The sequence below is a fragment of the Colobus angolensis genome, unplaced genomic scaffold, assembly GCF_000951035.1.
Source record: "Colobus angolensis palliatus isolate OR3802 unplaced genomic scaffold, Cang.pa_1.0 Scaffold21, whole genome shotgun sequence".
Lineage (NCBI taxonomy): Eukaryota > Metazoa > Chordata > Mammalia > Primates > Cercopithecidae > Colobus > Colobus angolensis.
Genome location: NW_012115266.1, coordinates 4,584,668 through 4,605,723, shown reverse-complemented (window position 1 = coordinate 4,605,723; position 21,056 = coordinate 4,584,668). Strand labels below are relative to the sequence as shown.

Below are 21,056 nucleotides of genomic sequence, written 5' to 3'. Positions count from 1 at the left end.
CCACAACTTCTGCTTCCCGGGTTCAAGTGATTCTCGTGCCTTAGCCTCCTGAGTAGCTGGGATTACAGGCGCGCGCCACCATACCTGGCTGATTTTTGTATTTTTAGTAGAGACGGGGTTTTACCAAGTTGGACAGGCTGGTCTGGAACTCCTGACCTCACATGATCCAACCGCCTTGGCTCCTTTATGGGTTTTCACATTTGTGGATTCAAACAACTGTAAATCAAAAGTATTTTTAAAGGCCGGGCATGGTGGGTCACGCCTGTAATCCCAGCACTTTGGGAGGCCAAGTGAGGCAGATCACCTGAGGTCAGGAGTTCGAGACCAGCCTGACCTACATGGTGAAACCCCTGTCTCTACTAAAAATACAAAAATTAGCCAGGCGTGATGGTGCATGCCTGTAATCCCAGCTACCTGGGAGGCTGAGGCAGGAGAATTGCTTGAACCCAGGAGGTGGAGGTTGCAGTGAGGTGAGATTACACCACTGCACTCCAGCCTGGGCTATAAGAGTGAAACTCCATCTCAAAAAAAAAGAAAAAAAATTTTTTAAAACTCGAGTCTGTATTGAACATGTACAGACTTCGTTTCTTGTTATTACTCCCTCATCAATACAATATAGAAACTATTTACGTTGTATTAGGTATTATAAGCAACCTAGAGATGATTTAAAGGATATGGGAGGATATGTGTAGGTTACATAAGGAAATGGAGCATCTTCAGATTTTGGTATCCGAGGAGAGGTTCTAGAACCAATGTCCCATGGATACCAAGGTATGACTGTACAACATTCTGGTGGCCGGGCGCGGTGGCTCACGCCTGTAATCCCAGCACTTTGGGAGGCCGACGCGGGTGGATCGCGAGGTCAGGAGATCGAGACCATCCTGGCTAACACGATGAAACCCTCTCTCTACAAAACTACAAAAAATTAGCCGGGCGTGGTAGCGGGCGCCTGTAGTCTCCGCTATTCGGGAGGCTGAGGCAGGAGAATGGCGTGAACCAAGGAGCCCGAAGTTCCGGTGAGCCGGTGAGCCGAGATCGCGCCACTGCACTCCAGCCTCGGTAACAGAGACGCCATCTCAAAAAAAAAAAAAAAAAAAATTCTGTAATCTGTAAAGGTAATGGAAATTAATGCAGTGACACTGACAGTAATTTAAAGCACTTTAGGGCTCTTAACGTTCATCTCACTCGCTCTAGAGTGAGGGAGAGAGCACAGAGCAGGTGCTAGGTCCTAGGTACTCCCCTAGATATAGAAAAACCGCAGTTGGGGAGACTTACAGAAGAGCTGGAGAGGAAGGGAGGCAGCAGGACGTGGAAAATCTGGGATTCAAGAACAGCTTCTGCTATTAATTAGCTGTGTGTCATTTCAGGCAAATCACAAAATCTCCAGGCCCCCAAATCCCCATTTGCGAAACGAGGTGACCTGCCTTAGTTTTCCTCCATCCAGCGATAAAATTCTACTAAAAAATTTCCAACCCCAGAGCAAGCATCAGGACTGTGCCTAAAGGGATCCGGCTGCATCTCAGTAATATTCCACTCTTACAGGTTAAAAAAAAAAAAAAAGAAAGAAAACAAGAACAGTTTCACCAGCGTCAATTGAGAAGAGCTGCTTCAACAGGCCCTGCTTTATGTGGGCAGATGGGGACAGGGAGTTGGCCCAGAAAACAGGACCCTCATTTGCTGGAGTCCCCAGGGCAGCTCCCCCACACCTTACACAACCTGCATCATCTACAGGAGCCAAAGGGGTTTTAGAAATCAACTTCACAGAGTTGCTGCATCATTGTGTAGTTGCTGTATCATTGTGTGGTTGCCGTCCTTTTGTGTAGTTGCCATCTTAAGCTATACAGTGTCACTAATCCCTTCCCTCGGAGTTGACTGCCTAAAAACAAGCCATGATACAGGTTCTAAAGACCGGGGGTGAGGGAGCAGAGCGGGTGGGTGTCACCACCCCGTCCAGCTCCAAGCTTTGGTATGCCCTGGAGCTCTCCATTTTAGATCATTGCTTCAGTTTCTTTTCTAAAAAATGAGGCTGCTGCTGGGTCAGCCTGAGACCACTTCCGCCCCAAGAATTCTAGACTAGTAAGACCTGGTGACATACAAACGACGAAGATATTTTGCAAAAACGCCATAGCCCTTGATAGCTATACAAGAATCGTGTTCTGATTTTTAATTAATGGATGACATCGAGACTATATGGAGGAAACGACAAAGGACAGGATAGGGGTGGGAAAGGAAGGCCTAGACTGAAAAGGGAAGTGGGGCAGCAGCTCCCCGCAAGGAAGGCCAGCCCCCAAGTGCGGTGACAGCGCGGAGTAGCGACCAAGAAGTTCCCAGCCCAGCTGCCACCCCGCCCCCATGCCATTCCCTAGGACAGGCGCAGGCGTTAGGGCGGGGCACGCGTGCGCAGTCACGCGCTGCGCCAACCGCCACAGCTCCGAGAAGGCGGCCAGGACCGGCTAGAGCCGGTTAGAACCGGTGGCTCCAGCCCACGAGCCAGCGCCTCACAAAGGGAGGGCGGCTCACGGCCCTCGCGTATCCCTGCGCGGCGCTCGCGAGCCGCCCCTCCCCCGGCCTTTGTGCAGCCCCGCCGGCGGCCATCTCGCTCCCCGCCCCCCCTTTCTCCTCCGCGGCCTGCACTGGTCTCTCACCTGCACCCTTAGGCGCCGCGCCATTTTAGCAACGCGGAAGCCGGGCGCCGGCAAGCCTCAGCCCGCCTGTAGGCAGGTCCTCTCTGCTGCCTCCCGAAGCCCAGGTTTCCCTGCGTCCTTGGGACGCAGCGACGAGCTGTACTGTTACCTCAGTCGTCCTTTGAGGTTGGCCATTCCAGGTGGTGGTATTTAGATAAAATCACTCAAACCGTGCAGTTTGGTCTTGGGGTTTGGAGGAAAGGTTTATTTTTTTTCCTACTCCGGTTCAGGAAGTCTGAAGCTCGGACCTAAGCAGGCATAACACAATCTGCAAAACAAAGACCCCTGGAAAAGCAGAGCCAGAGCAGTGTAAACACTCCAGGGTGTGTCCCTGACTGGCTGCCCAGGGTCCATGTGTCTTCGGAGACAAAGCCATTCGCTTAGTTGAGCAACTTTAAAAGACCACTTGAACTTGCTTTCCATGGCGATTTGCCTTGTGAGCACTTTCAGGAGAGCCTGGAAGCTGAAAAACGGTAGAAAAATGTCCGTGCGGGCCGTGGGGGGCTGGCGGCACCTCGGGGCCGCAGATCAGAGTGGGCCACTGGCAGCCAACGGATCCCGGGGCTCAGGCGGGGAGCAGCTCTGTGGTGTGGGATTGAGGCGTTTTCCAAAAGTGGGTTTTCACGTTTTTAACACTTCCCAAGAAGATAGCCCGTGCTGCTCGGATTTCTCGAATAAAAGGGCAAGCAAAACGTGTGGCTGGCTGGAGCAAGTCGCAGGACTGCAGGCAGTTGGAGGAGAAAGTCCGCCATTTTGCCACCTGTCAACCTTCCCTCCAAGGCTGGGGCTCAGTTGCCTAATGGAAAGTAAAGCCCTGAGCTATCACACCTTAACCTTCCTTCAAAGGGTAGTAAACTATTCCTACTGTCCCTCAAGAGAACACAAAAAGCGCTGTAAGAGGTATTTAAAAAGTTCCGGGGATTTTGTGAGGTGTTTGATGACCCGTTTAAAATGTGATTTCCACGTTTCTTTTGTCTAAAGTTTTCAGCTCAAATCTTTCCACATGCTAGTAATTTAAATATTTCTGAATGTGCAGTTTGCACTCAAGTTCCATAAGCTGTTAAGAAAAAATCTAGAAAAGTCTTGTAAAACTAAAACCTATTTTTAACCGAAGAACTATTTTTTGCCTCCCCCACAAAGGCGGCGGAAGGTGATCGAATTCCGGTGATGCGAGCTGTCCTCCGACAATAAATAGGCCTCGCCCGGGCTTAGCAGCAGGCATTGAGGCAGCCAGCGCAGGGGTTTCTGCTGAGGTGGCAGGCGCAGCTTGAGGAAGCCGCAGATAAGTTTTTTTCTCTTTAAAAGACAGAGATTAATACAACTGCTTAAGAAATGTAGTCAGTAGCTTACTAAAATTTTGCTTAGCATTAAGTTCTTAACGTAATTTGAATAACTTAAGATTTTAAGAGAAAATATGAAGACTTTTAAAGAGTAGCGTGAGGAAGGAAAACAAAAGGTTTCTAAAACATGACGGAGGTTGAGATGAAGTTTCTTCAAGAAATAAAAAGTGTATTTAAAAGAAAATTGAGAGAAGGGACTCCAGAGCCCTGAATTAATAACAGTAGAAGGGCAATGCTTTTAGATTAAAATGAAGGTGATTTAAACAGAGCTTAAACGTTTAAAAAGTTGTAGGTAATTAGAATAATCTGAAGGCGATCATTTAAAATGAGGTTAAATCGAAGGTGATTAAAAGACCTTGAACTCCATGACGCAGGGAGAGTTGCGTCATTTAAAGCCTAGTTAATCTTAACGCATTTGCTAAACGCAGACGAAAATAGGAAAGATTAATTGGGAGTGGTAGGATGAAACAATCTGGAGAAGATTAGAAGTTTGAAGTGGAAAACGAAGACAGAAGTACAGGAAGGCGAAGAAAAGAATAGAGAAGATAGGGAAATTAGAAGATAAAAATATGCCTTTAGAAGACAAAAGATAAATTTAAGCCTGAAAAGTAGGAAGCAGAAGAAAAAAATTAGACAAGCTAGGAAACAAAAGCAACTAAGGGCAAAGTGTACAAACTTAGAAGAAAATCGGAAGATAGAAACGATAGAAAATGAAAATATTGTCAAGAGTTTCAGATAGAAAATGAAAAACAGAAGCTAAGACAAGTATTGGAGAAATATAGAAGATAGAAAAATGCAAAGCCAAAAATTGGATAAAATAGCACTGAAAAAATGAGGAAATTATTGGTAATCAATTTATTTTAAAAGCCTGTCAATTTAAATTCTGGTGGTGCAGAAGTTAGAAGGTAAAGCTTGAGAAGATGAGGGTCTTTACGTTATGTAGACCAGAACCAATTTAGAAGAATATTTGAAGCTAGAAGGGGGAAGTTGGTTAAAAATCACATCAAAAAGCTGCTAAAAGGACTGGAGTAATTTAAAAAAACTAAGGCAGAAGGCGTTTGGAAGAGTTAGAAGAATTTGGAAGGCCTTAAATACAGTAGCGTAGTTTGAAAAATTTGAAGGACTTTCGTAACGGAAATCAAGATCAAGAGTAATTTCCAACTTAAGGTTTTTGCATTGGACTTTGAGCTAAGATGATATTTTAAATCCTGAGGACTAGCATTAATTGGCAGCTGACCCAGGTGCTACACAGAAGTGGATTCAGTGAATCTAGGAAGACAGCAGCAGACAGGATTCCAGGAACCAGTGTTTGGTGAAACTAGGACTGAGGAGCAAGCAGCAGCAGTTCGTGGTGAAGATAGGAAAAGAGCCCAGGAGCCAGTGCGATTTGGTGAAGGAAGCTAGGAAGAAGGAAGGAGCGCTGACGATTTGGTGGTGAAGCTAGGAAAAAGGATTCCAGGAAGGAGCGAGTGCGATTTGGTGATGAAGCTAGCAGGCGGCTTGGCTTGGCAACCACACGGAGGAGGCGAGCTGGCGTTGTGCGTAGATAGCGGATCCTAGACCAGCATGCCAGTGTGCCAAGGCCACAGGGAAAGCGAGTGGTTGGTAAAAATCCGTGAGGTCGGCAATATGTTGTTTTTCTGGAACTTGAGTATGGTAATCTTTTATTTACTTTTCTAATGTATTGGGGGAGTTTCGTACTGAGTTGTAAAGGGATTTATATGGGGATGTAGGCCGATTTCCGGGTGTTGTAGGTTTCTCTTTTTCAGGCTTATACTCATGACTCTTGTCTGAAGCTTTTGAGGGCAGACTGCCAAGTCCTGGAGGAATAGTAGATGGCAAGTTTGTGTTTTTTATTTATTTATTTATTTTTTTACCAATTTGAAAACCAAATGAATTTGATAGAGCCAAAATTGAGACAAAATTTCAGCAAATCTGTAAGCAGTTTGTATGTTTAGTTGGGTTAACGAAGTATTTCAGTTTTGTGAATAGATGACCTGTTTTTACTTCCTCATCCTGAATTAGTTTTCTAAATTTGGAGTTTGGATGTGTAACTGAGGGGGGGAATTTTAAGTATTTTTTTGTGGGGTGGGGGCAAAATATGTTTTGAGTTCTTTTCCCCATAGGTCTGTCTAGAATCCTAAAGGCAAATGACTCAAGGTGTTACAGAAAACAAGAAAATCCAGTATCAGGATAATCAGAACACCACACAGGCTTACCGTTTATAGAAACTAGAGCAGTTCTCACGTTAAGGTCTGTGGAGGAGATGTCCATTGGAGAAATGGCTGGTAGTTACTCTTTCCCCCCCCAATAAGGCTTTAAAAGTGCTTAACCCCTTAAACTTGTTATTTTTTACTTGAAGTATTTTGGGATGGTCTTAACAGGGAAGAGAGAGGGTGGGGGAGAAAATGTTTTTTTCTAAGATTTTCCGCAGATGCTATAGTACTATTGACAAACTGGGTTAGAGAAGGAGTGTACCGCTGTGCTGTTGGCACGAACACCTTCAGGGACTGGAGCTGCTTTTATCCTTGGAAGGAGTATTCCCAGTTGAAGCTGAAAAATACAGCACAGTAGCAGCTTTGGTTCATATTCAGTCATCTCAGGAGAACTTCAGAAGAGCTTGAGTAGGCCAAATGTTGAAGTTAAGTTTTCAAATAATGTGACTTCTTAAAAGTTTTATTAAAGGGGAGGGGCAAATATTGGCAATTAGTTGGCAGTGGCCTGTTATGGTTGGGATTGGGGGGGTGGGTTTAGGTAATTGTTTAGTTTATGATTGCAGATAAACTCATGCCAGATAACTTAAAGTCTTAGAATGGAAAAGGTAAAGAAATCTCAACTTCCAATTTGGCAAGTAACTCCCAATCCTTTAGTTTGTTTCCCCCAATTTTTGAATTGGGAAGCTGGGGGAAATTAAATAGGAGCCACTGGGTGTACCAGTGCCTTAATTTGGGCAAGGAAAGTGTCACAATTTGATACTGTATCTGTTTTCCCTCAAAGTATAGAGCTTGGGGAAGGAAAGTATTGGAATGGGGGTTGGTCTGAAGCACTGGGCTGACATTAGCTACAATTAGGGGAAATGCTAAAGTTGTTTGGATATGGTAGTGTGTGGTTCTCTTTTGGAATTTTTTTCAGGTGGTTTAATAATAACTTAAAACTACTATAGAAACTTCAGAGCAAAGGAAGTGGCTTAATGATCCTGAAGGGATTTCTTCTGATGGTAGCTTTTGTATTATCAAGTAAGATTCTATTTTCAGTTATGTGTAAGCAAGTTTTTTTTAGCGTAGGAGAAATATTTTCCCATGTTCAGCTGCAAAACAAGATGTTAAGGTATGCTTCAAAAATTCTGTAAATTGTGTATTTTAAATTTATCTGTTTGTAAATCATAATTAAGAATTGTGATAGTTCAGCTTGAATGTCTCTTAGAGGGTGGGTTTTTGTTGATGAGGGAGGGGAAACTTTTTTTTTTCTATAGACTTTTTTCAGATAACATCTTCTGAGTCATAACCCGCGTGGCAGTATGATGGCCTAGATGCAGAGAGAACAGCTCCTTGGTGAATGATAAGTAAAGGCAGAAAAGATTATATGTCATACCTCCACTGGGGAATAAGCATAACCCTCAGATTCTTACTACTGATGAGAACAATATCTGCGTATGCCAAAAAAAATTTAAGCAAATGAAAGCTACCAATTTAAAGTTATGGAAATCTACCATTTTAAAGCTAATTGCTTGTCAAGCTATAACCACAAAAATAATGAATTGATGAGAAATACAATGAAGAGCCAATGTCCATCTCAAAATACTGCTTTTACAAAAGCAGAATAAAAGCGAAATGAAATGAAAATCTTACACTACATTAATCCTGGAATGAAAGAAGCCGAAATAAATGAGAGATGAGTTGGGATCAAGTGGATTGAGGAGGCTGTGCTGTGTGCCAATCTTTCGTTTGCCTCAGACAGGTATCTCTTCGTATCAGAAGAGTTGCTTCATTTCATCTGGGAGCAGAAAACAGCAGGCAGCTGTTAACAGATAAGTTTAACTTGCATCTGCAGTATTGCATGTTAGGGATAAGTGCTTATTTTTAAGAGCTATGGAGTTCTTAAATATGAACCATGGCACTTTTTCCTGATCCCTTCCCTAGGGGATTTCAGGATTGAGAAATGTTCCCATCAAGCCTCTTTAAAATTATAGGACTTGTTCCTGTGGGCTTCCGTGATGGGATAGTAGTACACTTCACTCGGAGGCATTTGCATCTTTAATTTCTTAAAAGCCTCTAATGTGATTAGTGCCTTATGCAAAATTACAGAAATTTGTTTAGCATTGAATCTCTGAAGACTATGAAAAGGAATAGCATGATGTGCTGTTGGAATCAGATGTTATTCTTGCTAAAATTTACATGTTGTGTTGTGATGTAAATTGTGTAGAAAAACATTAAATCATTCAAAATAATAAACTATTTATATTAGAGAATGTATGCTTTTAGAAAGCTGTCTCCTTATTTAAATAAAATACTATTATTATTAGAGAATGTATACTTTTAGAAAGCTGTCTCCTCATTTAAATAAAATACTGTTTGTAGTTTAGTGTTGGGGCAATCTTGGGGGGGATTCTTCTCTAATCTTTCAGAAACTTTGTCTGCGAACACTCTTTAATGGACAAGATCAGGATTTGAGCAGAAGAACGAATGTAACTTTCTTAAGGCAGGAAAGACAAATTTTATTCTTCATAAAGTGATGAGCATATAATAATTCCAGGCACATGGCAATAGAGGCCCTCTAAATAAGGAATAAATAACCTCTTAGACAGGTGGGAGATAATGATCAGAGTAAAAGGTAATTACACATTTTATTTCCAGAAAGTCAAGGGTCTATAAATTGACAGTGACTAGAGTAATAAAGTACATTTTCACATTTCCAAAGTTTGCATGTTAACTTTAAATGCTTACAATCTTAGAGTGGTAGGCAATGTTTTACACTATTGACCTTTTATAGGCATTGGGAGTGGGGGCTTGTGGGTTTTTAAAGAATTTTCCTTTGCAGAGGCATTTCATCCTTCATGAAGCTGTTCAGGATTTTGAATTGCATATGAGTGCTTGGCTCTGCCTTCTGTTCTCCTAGTGAGTGTATGAGACCTTGCAGTGAGTTTATCAGCATACTCAAAATTTTTTTCCTGGAATTTGGAGGGATGGGAGGAGGGGGTGGGGCTTACTTGTTTTAGCTTTTTTTTTTTACAGACTTCACAGAGAATGCAGTTGTCTTGACTTCAGGTCTGTCTGTTCTGTTGGCAAGTAATAATGCAGTACTGTTCTGATCCCGCTGCTATTAGAATGCATTGTGAAACGACTGGAGTATGATTAAAAGTTGTGTTCCCCAATGCTTGGAGTAGTGATTGTTGAAGGAAAAATCCAGCTGAGTGATAAAGGCTGAGTGTTGAGGAAATTTCTGCAGTTTTAAGCAGTCGTGTTTGTGATTGAAGCTAAGTACATTTTGCCGTGCATTTTTAGGTAAAATGCTTTTTGTTCATTTCTGGTGGTGGTGGGGGGGACTGAAGCCTTTAGTCTTTTCCAGATGCAACCTTAAAATCAGTGACAAGAAACAAATTCCAAACAAGCAACAGTCTTCAAGAAATTTAACTGGCAAGTGGAAATGTTTAACAGTTCAGTGATCTTTAGTGCATTGTTTTTGTGTGGGTTTCTCTCTCCCCTCCCTTGGTCTTAATTCTTACATGCAGGAACACTCAGAACAGCAAACATAACCTATGCGAAGGGCCAGAGAAGCCAGACCCAGTAAGAAAAAATAGCCTATTTACTTTAAATAAACCCAACATTCCATTTTAAATGTGGGGATTGGGAACCACTAGTTCTTTCAGATGGTATTCTTCAGACTATAGAAGGAGCTTCCAGTTGAATTCACCAGTGGACAAAATGAGGACAACAGGTGAACAAGCTTTTTCTGTATTTACGTGCAAAGTCAGATCAGTTTTGGGACAATAGTATTGAATAGAATTCAGCTTTATGCTGGAGTAATTGGCATGTGAGCAAGCTGTGTTGTCGTGGGGGTGGAGGGGTGAGGTGGGCGCTAAGCCTTTTTTTTAAGATTTTTCAGGTACCCCTCACTAAAGGCACCGAAGGCTTAAAGTAGGACAACCATGGAGCCTTCCTGTGGCAAGAGACAACAAAGCGCTATTATCCTAAGGTCAAGAAAAGTGGTGTCAGCCTCACCTGATTTTTATTAGTAATGAGGACTTGCCTCAACTCTTTCTGGAGTGAAGCATCCAAAGGAATGCTTGAAGTACCCCTGGGCTTCTCTTAACATTTAAGCAAGCTGTTTTTATAGCAGCTCTTAATAAAGCCCAAATCTCAAGCGGTGCTTGAAGGGGAGGGAAAGGGGGAAAGCGGGCAACCAGTTTTCCCTAGCTTTTCCAGAAGCCTGTTAAAAGCAAGGTCTCCCCACAAGCAACTTCTCTGCCACATCGCCACCTGTGCCTTTTGATCTAGCACAGACCCTTCACCCCTCACCTCGATGCAGCCGGTAGCTTGGATCCTTGTGGGCATGATCCATAATCGGTTTCAAGGTAACAATGGTGCCGAGGTCTTTGGTGGGTTGCACTGTATTAGAAAAGGCCATTAATTTGCCTGCAAATTGTTAACAGAAGGATATTAAAACCACAGCTAAGTAGCTCTATGTAACACCTATCCAGTGACTAAAACCAACTTAAACCTGTAAGTGGAGAAATAACATCAAGAACTGTAATGCTGGGTGGGAACATGTAACTTGTAGACTGGAGAAGATAGGTATTTGAGTGGCTGAGAGGGCTGTTGGGTGGGAATGCAAAAATTCTCTGCTAAGACTCTTTCAGGTGAACATAACAGACTTGGCCAAGCTAGCATCTTAGCGGAAGCTGATCTCCAATGCTCTTCAGTAGGGTCATGAAGGTTTTTCTTTTCCTGAGAAAACAACACGTTTTGTTTTCTCAGGTTTTGCTTTTTGGCCTTTTTCTAGCTTTAAAAAAAAAAAAAGCAAAAGATGCTGGTGGTTGGCACTCCTGGTTTCCAGGACGGGGTTCAAATCCCTGCGGCATCTTTGCTTTGACTACTAATCTGTCTTCAGGACTCCGTATTTCTCCTTTTCTCTGCAGGTGCTAGTTCTTGGAGTTTTGGGGAGGTGGGAGGTACAGCACAGTATCCATGAACTATATACGTCCTTGATGTATAATTTGTCAGAAGCTTGACTTGATTGTATATTCATATTTACACGAGAACTTAACGTAACTGCCTTGTTTTTTTCAGGTAATAACATGCAGCTGGCGTTTTGAGAAACCCTACTGCTGAAAACTTAATAATTTTATGTAATAAAAATGGAGAAGCTCTAAATTATTGTGGTTCTTTGGTGTATAAACAAATCTGAGTCAGATTGGGAAAAAAGATGGGTGTTCTGTGGGCTTGTTCCTGTTAAATCTGTGGTCTACAAATACACAGCTCCCTTAATTACAGCAGCATCTTCAAGTAGGGTAGGGACTTGGGGGATTGGTGTGAGGGTAGTGGGTGAGTGGCCTACTAAAAAGCCCAGTAACCCGCACAGAAAATGGGGAACTTCCTTTATCCTGCTTTCCACTAGTAATTGGCTGTGAGCTGGGCTGGGGGTGTGTGTGTGTGTCATTGGAAAGATCTCTTAAGCTTTGTTTTTTTGAGGCAGTCACTGTCGCCCAGGCTGGAGTGTAGTGGCATGATCTCAGCAAACTGCAACCTCCACTTTTGGGGTCCAAGTGATTCTCCTGCTTCACCCTCCCTGTAGCTGGGACTACAGGTGCACACCACCATGCCTGGCTAATTTTTGTATTTTCAGTTAGAGATGTGATTTTACCACGTTGGCCAGGCTGGTCTCGAGCTCCTGACCTCATGTGATCCTCCTGGACCTCTGAAAGTGCTGGGATTGCAGGTGTGAGCCACCAAGCCCAGCCAATCCTTTTAAGTTTTTAAGCCATTAAGCTCTCTGGTTCCCCTTCAGAGTCTCAAGGTCCCGGGTCACTCAGGATCATATTTTTATCAGTTGTCACTGGTCCCCTTTTGTCCCTTTGAATTTGCTAGATTAGTAGCATCTGGATGCTGGAAGAAGGACTGGCCAGGATCTCAGGTGAAATACCCTCCCTGGACTTCCTTACCCTTAAGATCTCCCTGAAAAGTAAGACCTTGGTACCTGCAGTGTGAGCTGCGTTCCAGTAAACCCAGACCTACCAGAGAGAGGGACCCACATCTGAAGAACCTGTGACTGGCCACACCCTTAGCCTAATGGAGGGGGCCTCAGAAGCAGAACTACCTTTTTTTTTTCCTTAAATGGTATTACATTTTGCAAATGGGGTGGTAGACGCTGGGTCCTTTTGCCAACATAGCAGAGCTGGGGTTTGAATCCTAGTCAACACTTCAACCCCTATGTTGCTGATTCTTCAGTGTGTACAATGTTCTGATAGATGAAGCAATGGTAGGTCAGCAGCAGACCAACCCCCAACCTACCCAGCCTGTGTAGGCCTTGGCCACATGAGCATGCTCTTCCCTTGAAGTGATCTAATGGGGGACGGGATATCTGTCTTGCTGGTTATGAAAAAAGCTGAGCTAGGTGCTCTCCTAAGTTGCTTAAGTGTCTTCTGAATTGACGCCCAGTCTGTATTGAATGGAGAAAGGTTTATCCAAAGCAGAAGGTTCTGTGGAGGCACAAATACTTCACTGGCGAGGAGTAAGAGGAGGAGCTGGGGGCCAGGCGCAGTGGCTCACGCCTGTAATCCCAGGACTTTGGGAGGCCGAGGTGGGCAGATCACCTGAGGTCAGGAGTTCGAGACCAGGCTGACCAACATGGAGAAACCCCGCCTCTACTAAAAATACAAAATTAGCTAGGTGTGGTGGCACGCGCCTCTAGTCCCAGCTGCTCTTGAGTAGTCCTCCTCCAGAGGCTGAGGCAGGAGAATCGCTTGGACCCGGGAGGCAGAGATGGCAGTGAGCCGAGATTGCACCACTGCACTCCAGCCTGGGTAACACCAGCCTGGGCAACAAGAACGAAACTCTTGTCTCAAAAAAAAAAAAAAAAAAAAAAAAAAAAGCCGGGCGCAGTGGCTCAAGCCTGTAATCCCAGCACTTTGGGAGGCCGAGGCGGGCGGATCACGAGGTCAGGAGACTGAAACCATCCTGGCTAACACGGTGAAACCCCGTTTCTACTAAAAAAAAAAAAAAAAAAAAAATTAGCCAGGTGTGATGGCGGGCGCCTGTAGTCCCAGCTACTCGGGAGGCTGAGGCAGGAGAGTGGCGTGAACCCGGGAGGCGGAGCTTGCAGTGAGGTGAGATCGGGCCACTGCACTCCAGCCTGGGCAACAGACAAGACTCCCTCTCAAAAAAAAAGAAAAAGAAAAGAGTAGGAGCTGGGCATTAGCCAGGGGCTACGTGGTTCCTGGTGTTGAGGAAGTTCTTCAGGATTGAAAATGTAAAGGTCAGACACTGATCACAGCAACAGGAGGAGCCAGAAAAGTAGGCCGGAAGTCATTTCCACCCTCTGAGCACAGAATGGAGAGCGTAAATTCCCCAAAAGGCCCTGTCCAAGTCAAGGGGACTGCTCTTTTTGTTTTTTGAAACAGGGTCTCCTCTGTCGCCAGGCTGGAGTGCAGTGGTGTGATTTCCGCTCACCGCAACCTCCGCCTCCTGAGTTCAAGCGATTCTTCTGCCTCAGCCTTCCGAGTAGCTGGAACTACAGGCGCGCCACCACGCCCAGCTAATTTTTGTATATTTAGTAGACGCAGGGTTTCACCATGTTGGCCAGGATGGTCTCGATCTCTTGACTTCGTGATCTCCCCGACTCGGCCTCCCAAAGTGCTGGGATTACAGGCATGAGCCACCGCGCCTGGCCAGCTGCACTTAATAATATGAACAAGCTCCAGGCATTCCCCATATGTACTCCTCCTGCTGTACACAGGGACCTCAGTTTTGGATTTCTTTTTTTCTTTTCTTTTTTTTTTTTTTTGAGACGGAGTCTTGCTCTGTCACCAGCCTGGAGTGCCAGTGGCACGATCTGGGCTCACTGCAACCTCCACCTTGGGTTCAAGCGATTCTCCTGCCTCAGACTCCTGAGTAGTTGGGACTACAGGCAGGCACCACCACGCCCAGCTAAGTTTTGCATATTTTTAGTAGAGACCGGGTTACACTGTTAGCCAGGATGGTCTTGATCTGTTGACCTTGTGATCTGCCTTCCTCAGCCTCCCAAAGTGCTGGGATTACAGGAGTGCCCAACCGCACCCTGCCGGTTTTGAATTTTATTTTTATTATTTTAGAGATTTTATTATTTTTATTTTTTATATATTTTATTTTTATTCTTGCTCTGTGGCCCATGCTGGAGTGCAGTGGGGGCGATCTCGGCTCACTGCAATCTCCACCTCCTGGTTCAAGCAGATTCTCCTGCCTCAGCCTTCTGAGTAGCTGGGACTACAGGCACACGCCACAACACCCAGCTAATTTTTGTATTTTTAGTAGAGACAGAGTTTCACCATGTTGGCCAGGCCAGTCTGGAACTCCCAACCTCAAGTGATCTGCCCGCCTTGCCCTCCCAAAGTGCTAAGATTACAGGTGTGAGCCACTGAGCCTAGCCCACAGTTTTGGATTTCATCATCCAGATAATCCTGAGTTCAAGGGGCAGCTCCACTGTTCCCTAACCCCTCCAAAACCTTCCCTCTCAAGCCCCTCAGACCCAGGATCAAGGGCTGGTCGGTATGGACCTGTGTGAGAGTTTTTTTGGTTGTTTTGTTTTTGTTTTTGTTTTTGAGACAGGGTCTCACTTTGTAGCTCAGGTTGGAATGCAGTGGCACAATCTCAGCTCAGCTCACTGCAACCTCTGCCTCTCAGGCTCAAGGGATCCTCCCATCTTAGCCCCTGGATTATAGGAACACCTGGCTAATTTTTTATTTTTTATTTTTTGAGAAGCAGTCTTGCTCTGTTGCCAGCTGGAGTGCAATGGTGCGATCTCGGCTCACTGCCACTTCCACCTCCTGGGTTCAAGTGATTCTTCTGCCTCAGCCTCTGGAGTAGCTGAGGCTACAGGTGTGCGCCACCACACCTGGCTAATTTTTTTGTATTTTTAGTACAGATGGGGTTTCACCATATTGGCCAGGCTAGTCTCAAACTCCTGACCTTGTGATTCGCCATTTTTTCTTTTTTTTTCGAGATGAGTTTCGCTCTTGTTCCCCGGGCTGGAGTGCAATGGCGCAATCTCCGCTCACTGCAACCTCTGCCTCCCGGGTTCAAGCAATTCTCCTGCCTTAGCCTCCTGAGCAGCTGGGATTACAGGCATGCGCCACCATACCTGGCTAATTTTGTATTTTTAGTAGAGATGGGGTTTCTCTATATTGGTCAGGCTGGTCTGGAGCTCCCGACCTCAGGTGATCTGCCCGCCTCAACCTCCCAAAGTGCTGGGATTATAGGCATGGGCCACCACGCACGGCCTAATTTTTGTATTTTTATTTTATTTTATTTTTATTTATTTATTTATTTTTGAGATAGAGTCTTGCTCTGTTGCCCAGGCTAGAGTGCAATGGCGGGATCTCAGCTCATTGCAACCTCTACCTCCCGGGTTCAAGCGATTCTCCTGCTTCAGCCTCTTGAGTAGCTGGGATTACAGGCACCTACGACAGTGCCCAGCTAATTTTTGTATTTTTAGTAGAGATGGGGGAGTTTCCGCCATATTGGCCAGGCTGGTTTCAAACTCCTGACCACAGGTGATCCGCCCGCCTGGGTTTTCCAAAGTGCTGGGATTACAGACTTGAGCCATTGCATCTGGCCCAGGCAGAGTACTTGCTGACTTCAGGAAATGGATGAAATTACCAGAGGACTTAGGGGAAGGGGACAGTGTAGGGAAGAGATCTGGGAGGGTTCTCGTGGGTTGTTGATTTGGAAGACCAGAATCTTGGCTCTGACAAAGCAGTGTTCTTTACAACTCTGTTTTCCTATCTTTAACTGGGGACAGTGCTGTCTGCTTACTGTGACAAGCAAGAGTAGCCACAGTAAACCCACCTGGAAGCAAATAGAAATGACTTGGCTCTTGCTGCCATCTAGTGAACAAATCAGGCATTGCATGGGTTATCTTTGGAATACATTGTAGGGAGCCGCGGTGGCTCAGGCCGGTTGCCCTGGCACTCGGGGAGGCGAGGCCACACGTTCGAGGCCAACCTGGTCAACATTGATTGAAAAAAAAAAAAAAAAAAAAGGAATACATTGTAATACGCTTGTTCAACAAGCTTTTTTGTTTGTTTGTTTGTTTGTTTGTTTGTTTGTTTGAGGCAGAGTCTCACTCAGCCACCCAGGCTGGAGTACAGTGGCGCCATCTTCACTCACTGCAACCTCCGCCTCCTGGGTTCAAGCAATTCTCCTGCCTCAGCCTCCCAAGTAGCTGGGATTACAAGCGCCCACCACCATGCTCGGCTAATTTTTGTGTTTTTAGTAGAGACGGGGTTTCGCCATGTTGGCCAGGCTGATCTCGAACTCCTGACCTCAGGTGATCCACCCGCCTCAGCCTACCAAAGTGCTGGGATTACAGGCAGGAGCCACCATGCCCAGCCGTTATCTATAACTTTTTATGCTGGGGGGTGGTGAGCTTTGCTCATGATGTCTCAAGGTTTTAAATCTTGAATGAACTACTGATACACCAGTAATATGGAAGAATTTCAAAAGATACTGAGATGAAAGAAACCAGTTTTTAAAAAGTATTAGTTTAGTGCAAAAGTAATTGCAGGCTGGCCAAGGCAAGTGGATTACCTGAGATCAGGAGTTCAAGGCCAGCCTGGCCAACATGGTGAAATCCCATCTCTACGAAAAATACAAAAATTAACCGAGTGTGGTGGGGCACACCTGTAATCCCAGCTACCGGGGAGGCTGAGACATGAGAATCTCTTGAACCAGGGAGACAGAGGTTGCAGTGAGCCGTGATTGCACTGCTGCACTCAAGCCTGGGTGACAGAGTGAGACTCTGTCTCAAAAAAAAAGTAATTGCAGTTTTTGTCATTAATACATACTGCATGATTCAATTTATAGAAAATTCTTTGTGTTTTTAGTAGAGATGGGGTTTCACCCTGTTGGTCAGGCTGGTCACAAACTCCTGACCTCAAGTGGTCCATCTGCTCTGGCCTCCCAAAGTGCTGGGATTACAGGTGTGAGCCACTGCAGATGGCCAAGAGCATTTTTTTAAAAAAATAGAGACAGGGTCTTGCTATGTTGCCCAGGCTGGTCTCAAACTCCTGGGCTCAACCTATCCTCCTTCCTCAGCCTCCCAAAGTGCTAGGATTATAGGCATGAGCCACTGTGCCTGGCCTCTGAAAGCATTTCTTGTGAAGTGCACTGGAGAAGCACAGAAGCAGTGCTTTTTAACAAGTTAATTTAATTAATTAATTTATCTTTATTTACTTATTTTGAGACAAGATCTCACCCTGTTGCTCAGGCTGGAGTGCAGTGGTTGAATCACGGTTTACTATAGCCTCAACCTCCTGGGCTCAAGCAATCCTTCTTCCTCGGCCTCCAAAGTAGCTGGGCCTACAGGTGCACCCCACTATGCCTGGCTAATTTTTTGATATTTTGTTGAGATGAGAGTCCTACTATATGGCCCAGGCTGGTCTTGAACTCCTGAGCTCAAGCGATCCTCCCACTTCAGCCTTCCAAAGTGCCAGGATTACAGGTGTGAGCTATCTTGCCAGGCTAGAAGCAATGCTTTCTACCTGAATAATTCAGGGAAGGCTAGACAGAGCAGGGGACATTTGGAGTGAGATTCAAAGAATGAATAGGAATTTACTGGATAGAGAAGACCAGGGCAGCCTTCCTCCAGAGAGAACAGCTTGAAAGTGAAGTGAGAAGTGTGGGGCATTGCAACCCAGTGTGGCTGGAAGGGAGGCTGAGAGAGGAGGAGGAGAAGGGGAGAGAGAGAGAGAGACAGAGAGAGAGAGAGAGGAGAGAAAGAGAAGAGAGACAGAGAGAAAGGAGAGAGAAACAGAGAGAGGAGAGGAGAGAGAGAGAGAGGAGAAAGAGGAGAGAGAGAGAGACAGAGAAGAGAGACAGAGAGAGAGGAGAGAGAGAGGAGAGAGAGAGACAGAGGAAAGTGAGACAGAGAGAGGAGAAAGAGACAGAGAGAAAGGAGAGAGACAGAGGAGAGAGATAAAGGAGAGAGAGAGACAGAGACAGAGAAGAGAGACAGAGAGAGAGGAGAGAGAGAGAGGAGAGAGAGAGACAGAGGAAAGTGAGACAGAGAGAGGAGAAAGAGACAGAGAGAAAGGAGAGAGACAGAGGAGAGAGATAAAGGAGAGAGAGAGACAGAGAGGAGAGAGACAAGGGAGAGAGACAGAGAGGAGAGAGACAGAGAGAGGAGAGAGAGACAGAAACAAAGGAGTGAGAGTAGAGAGACAGAGGGGAGAGAGAGACAGGGAGTGAGAGGAGAGAGACAAAGGAGAGAGAGACAGAGAGAGAGGAGAGAGAGACAAAGGAGAGAGAGAGAGACAGAGGAGAGAGAGAGAAGAGAGACAGACAGAAAGGAGAGAGAGAGAAACAGAGAGAGGAGAGGAGAGAGAGAGACAGAGACAGAGAAGAGAGACAGAGAGAGAGGAGAGAGAGAGAGGAGAGAGAGAGACAGAGGAAAGTGAGACAGAGAGAGGAGAAAGAGACAGAGAGAAAGGAGAGAGACAGAGGAGAGAGATAAAGGAGAGAGAGAGAGACAGAGAGGAGAGAGACAAGGGAGAGAGACAGAGAGAGGACAGAGAGGAGAGAGACAGAAACAAAGGAGTGAGAGGAGAGAGAGAGACAAAGGAGAGAGAGACAGAGAGAGGAGAGAGAGAGACAGAGAGAGGAGGGACAGAGAGAGAGGAGAGAGAGTAGAGAGAGAGACAGAGGGGAGAGACAGAAAGGAGAGAGACAGAGGAGAGAGAGAGAGACAGAGAGAGGTAGGGGAGAGAGAAGTGAGAGAAGCTGGGGTAGGTGGAGGGTGGTTAGGCCCTGGAACAGTAGATGAATTAGGGGCTTGCCCCTGGGGAACAGATGGTAAGACTGGTGATTCTGGCTGCAATGTGGGGGCAAGGCAGGCCTAGAGGTCTGGAGACCAGCGCATGGAGGGAGCAGGTCTCTTTAACAGGTGCAGATACCCAGCCAGATACTGGCAGAGGGAATGGTTTTAAGGAAGGCCTCCTGATTCTGCCTTCAGGGCTCTAGGGAATGGAGCTGCATCCCCTCAGACAGAGAGAGGTAGGGAGGTGAAGTGGGCAGGGGAAGGCAACCAGGTGAGTTTTGGATGCTGAAATGAGTGTGAGAGGCCTGAGGCTAAGTGAAGATGTCGGCAGGCGCTTGGAATGAACAACTTACAGCTCAGGCTATAGCTCAGGAGTGGCCTTGGCTCTGCCGGCCAGCTATGAGTGACCATCCCGAAGGTGACATCAGAGTGTGTTAGATGCCTGGGGCCCCTGCGCAGGAGGGGCTGGGAGGGCCTTTCTGGCTTCTCTGTGTAGTCTGGTCTGCTTTGGGCTCTGTTCTTTCTCTTGCCCCTCCAGGGCAGTTCCATTTATGCATTCACTCCTTCATTCCTTCGTTCATTTGTTCAGCAAATACTGTGCTGGGCACAGCGCGTGAAACAGCCTGTAAGGGTCTGTGCCCTCATGGAGCCAGCATCTGGAGGGATGAGGAGAAAACAAAGCGAGTTTCTGTCCTTGTATCACAGGTCTCAGAGCTGGGAGGAGAGGAGGCCGGGATACGTATGGGGTGTTAGGAAGGGTGTGGCCAGGGAAGGCCTCTCAGAGAAGGGGCCTCTGGAACTTCATCTGCCCTTTTCCCTGCTCCATCAGGAGCTCTGATGTGTGACATCTCCTCCCTGGAGAGTCTCAAACCCCCATTTCAACTCTGGGCGGGAACTTCTCCAAGGGGATGGCCCCAGTGACTCATTCTCCTGGTGGCATCTCCAGCCAGGAAGTCCTGCAGGCCCCACTCACCTCAGCCATGGGTCCCCTGCCCTGCCTGCTGTGGCCCCGGCACTAGGCTACTCTCCACGTCCTCTCCCCGGGGCTGCTGCCACCAGAGTGTCCTCCAGACCCGCTGAGCTTATCAAGACCTTCCCCTGCCATCCACCTTCATTGCCTCCCCGGCACCCAGCGTTCCCGTTCAGTTTCCACCTGGGGCCCCCTCGCCTGCCAGCATCCTGCCTCTGACACCCTTGCTTCACTGGCGTCCCTTTCTTCCCCTAAAGGAACTACCTGCTCCCCACTCACTCCCTCACTGTCCCATCTTGGGCCTTCTCTTATGCCTTTCCCCCTTCTGGGAACATTTTCCCTTCTTCCTCCCCAACGTAAAGCCCACTCCTCCTGCAAGGCCCAGTTCAGGAGGCCCCTCCCTGACCACCCTCCGCCTGGCTGGGCTGCCTAAGCCTTGTCCACCTCTGGAATGTTCTCTGAGCCTCCTGGAGTCCTGCCTGCTGGTTTCTGGTCTCATCCCTGCTGCGACAACGCTAACCATGTGACCTGAGACCAGGCCCTAGTTTACTCAGCTGAATGACAAGGACAATACCCTCCTGAGAAGACCTGTGTGTAGACACATGTGGGTGCATGTGGGTGCGAAAGGCCTAGATGCAGCCCCCAGGTGTTGCTACACACTTAACCCCCATCACCGCATGCCTCTCACCCAGTTACACCACGTTTTGGACGCGACTCCTTTTTGCATATAATGGTTCCCTACTCTTCTATCCTTTCTTTTTTTTTTTTGGTTTTCCCAGACAGAGTCTTGCTTTGTTGCCCAGGCTTACAGGCACGCACCACCACGTGCTGCTAAGTTTTTCTATTTCTTTGTAGAGACAGGGTCTTGCTATGTTGTTCAGGCTGGTCTCAGGCTCCTGGGCTCAAGCTATCCACCCACCTCAGTCTCCCAAATTGAAAGTGCTGGGATTGGCCAGGCGCAGTGGCTCACGCCTGTAATCCCAGCACTTTGGGAGGCTGAGGCAGGTGGATCACAAGGTCAGGAGATCGAGACCATCCTGGCTAACATGGTGAAAC

The 21,056-nt window shown here is 46.3% G+C and overlaps 1 long non-coding RNA gene across 2 annotated transcripts; it reads left to right on the top strand.

Moving 5' to 3' along the window:
- Positions 1-2,632: 2,632 nt before the first annotated feature.
- LOC105512163 lies at positions 2,633-11,394 on the top strand. 2 transcript variants are annotated; one of them, XR_001001819.1, is made up of 4 exons: positions 3,470-8,538; positions 8,593-8,722; positions 9,062-9,138; positions 9,256-11,394. It is a non-coding gene; the product is annotated as an uncharacterized LOC105512163 (long non-coding RNA). The 2 variants fall into 2 exon arrangements; XR_001001818.1 differs by having other exon boundaries at positions 2,633-8,538; positions 8,593-11,394.
- The last annotated feature ends 9,662 nt before the right edge of the window (positions 11,395-21,056 follow it).